Raw genomic sequence first — 3,124 nt, forward strand, 5'->3', positions numbered from 1 at the left:
TGCTTGTTTTGCTTCCCGTCAATTTTGTGGCCATTCACTTTCTCTTGCTTTTCGAAAGTTTCTTGTTGATGAATTTGAAAGTGTGTCTTTCCTGATTTCTTGATCAGTTTTCTCAAAGATCTTTTTGATACTTTTGGATTGTTTAGAGCAAGTTGAAACACCTATGTTTCAAGTTTTCATTTGTGTTGAATTGATAACTTGCAAAGTTTCCTTGTGATTTGCTTTCGGTCTTTAAGTCTTTGGTAGCATTTTGAGTGTTTTTTAAAAGTTGTTTTTATTGTTGCTTGAAAAATGAAAGTCCTTCAAAAACATTGTTTTTGTTTTCTTTGCCGAATTTGAGTTTGGTTTCTTTTGGTTTTTGAGAGTGATTTGGGATCTTTTTGATTAGCCCTTCTTGTTTTGGAAAGATTTTGTGTTCAAGATTTAGATTCCTTTCAAAACACTTAAGTTGGCCTATAAACAAATTGCTTAGAGTAATCTAGAATTTTTGCATTATCATGCACACCTTGCATTAGGGTAGTTTTGCATCATTAGAGCATCAATAGTCTTTTAGTTTTTATGAATGTGAAGTCTGCTACAAGAAAAGAAAAGGAAAAAGTTTTTGCTTTGTAGAAGTTTCTTAGAACCCAAGTAGAAGTTGCTTTTCATCGAAAAACAAACAAGTGCATTGCATATAAGTTAGTTTTTCATTAATTTCTTTTGCATCATAAGAACACCATCAATTTTACTTCCGTATTGTCCCTTTGACTTAAAAGAACAACCACTTAAAATCAAGCGCTTAATAAAATAAACTAGAACTTTTTATATTGTCAATCAGTTACACCAACAAGTTTTAGGTTATTTAGGGCCTTGGATTAGGCGAGAGGAGAGTAAACTCTCCAAGGCCACTCTAAATTGTGAAACATAGAAGTCTGAATAAAGAGTGAAATCCAATAGCGTTAGGGACACTGGGAAAGCTCCGTGACTGGGAGTTAAGCACGAGGGCTTGTGAAGATAAGGACGAGAGATACCCCCTCTTACTTGTCAGATCTTACCTCACAACTATTCCGCCCAGCTTCTGATACGAGTTGGTGTCTTTAGTTGCCAATCCTAGGGATTTACACAGGTGGCTGTGGAGGGGAATCCCGTGGCACTTGAGGTTGATGTTGCATCACGTTCAACGATACTTCTAGAGGGCACCCTTGCGAAGCTTGGGGGCTTGCACCGGCAAAGGCTGTTGTCTGGAGGTCAACGTAACTACCTCTGATACCTTCGCTAGTAGACCTGGGGCGTAATTACCCTAGTCTATTTTCGGAAGGCCCTTTTTATTCACTTTCTTGTATTTTGGTGTCCAGTCCTAATCACCCGGAGCAAAAATACTTGGAAGTTGTTTGACTGCTGAATTCTTTAGGGACATTTTTAGTGTGTGTTCTGTGCTCCTAGTCGGCCTAGCTTTCAATTTTCTTGAGTCTTTAAGTAGATCTTATTAAAATAATTCAAAGTGGCTGACCGATCACTTAGACGGTCCTGTAGACTTCGTGGGCTTTCACCTGCGAGTCCAGAGCCTTCTCCTAGAAGGCGCAGGAGCGATTTTGCCAGTGGTTTTCAACCAGTGGCAGTTGGCGCCTTGGAGATTGATCCTTCGCTTGGGGGCATCAGTGTACAAGGTAGACTTGGTACTACCACAAAGTTAGAGAGGAACATACCAGTTCTTTCTCGGGTACTCTTCCAGTCGGAAGATAATATTGAGGTAGAAGAGCTCTCAGAGTTGGTTGCGGCTCCAAATTCTCCTCTCCCTTTAGATCATCCAGACGTATTGTTATACGTCGGAACTCTGACACACAGGCCTTCAATCCGAGGTCCACACACAAACATACCTTATATGACCAGTGCTGGAAGCATGGCATCCACCACGAGTGCTACGAGTATGTAGACTCCTATATCAGTACGAGGGGGAGGAACTATTTCCATCCCTTCTACATCCTTATTTGGATCTACTGCTAGCAAATCCTTATTTGGGTCTACTTCCATTCCGTCGATGAGTGGAAGTTCCCAAGCGCATGAATCCAGTTTTGGATTCTTCCCTTTTGGAATGCCCTCTCAAGGTATTCCTTCAGTTCCATTAAGTGTACCATTAACTGCCTCCATGTCCATGATGAGTGGATCAACATCTTTTCAGGGTTTTCCTTTTGGAAGTGGTCATATACCACATTCCAATCCGACGGTAGGGTCTATGACTTTTCCTTTCATAGGTCAAGGTACTAATCTTTTTCAGAGTTGGACTAACCCTGCGGTTAGTGGGATCGAAACTTGGAATCTGTTTTTCGGTCAACAAGGGAATGTGCCATACTCGGTCAATTCATTTTGAAGTTTTCCACCCTAAGCTAATGCTTGGAACCCTTACCAGGGGTTGCCCACTCCTTATAATAATCATTTAGGGGAAAACTTTGCCAGTTACGGAGGTTTTTCGGCTGGAGTTGGTCAAACTCCGAGTTTTACTGGACCACAAGGGTCACCTTTTGGTTTAGCAGGTTCTACCAGTTACTTCGGGAAACCTGGTGCCTTTCAAAATCCAGGTCATTCTTTTCAGACTTTCGGGAACCCTACCCAATCTGGGTGGAATCCCCAGGGTCCTCCAAGACTTCCTTTTCTGGCCATGCTCAATCTGCTAGACTTGACTAAGTTGACGAATGATCCAATCAGATACAATCTGGTTGGGTCTTCGGTCCCAACCAAACTTCCATCGGATATCCCAAAATTCGAAGGGAAGAGTGGTAAAGACCCGGGCGACATGTAACCACGTTCCATTTATGGTGCTCATCTAACTCGCTAATCGATGATTCGATTAGGTTGAGACTATTTCAGCGCACTTTAACTGGGAATGCGGCTAAGTGGTATATAGAGTTGCCAGGGTGCACCTTTACATCTTTCACTGATTTGTCTAACATTTTCTTAAACCATTTTTAGTTGCCTGTTCATTATGAAGCCGGAACTGAACTTTTGGCCAATTTTCATCAGGACACAACTACTCACATTTCGGATCATATCCAGGAATGGAGATAGAGAAAGAGGCTCATTAAAGACGAAATTCCACCTGAATTCCATCTCGAATGGTTTTTAAAATCATTGCAACCCGAGATCTCTA

This window comes from Pinus tabuliformis, chromosome 8 (assembly GCF_031772625.1).
Source record: "Pinus tabuliformis cultivar Carrire ecotype Pingquan chromosome 8, CPIR1, whole genome shotgun sequence".
Taxonomy (NCBI): domain Eukaryota; kingdom Viridiplantae; phylum Streptophyta; class Pinopsida; order Pinales; family Pinaceae; genus Pinus; species Pinus tabuliformis.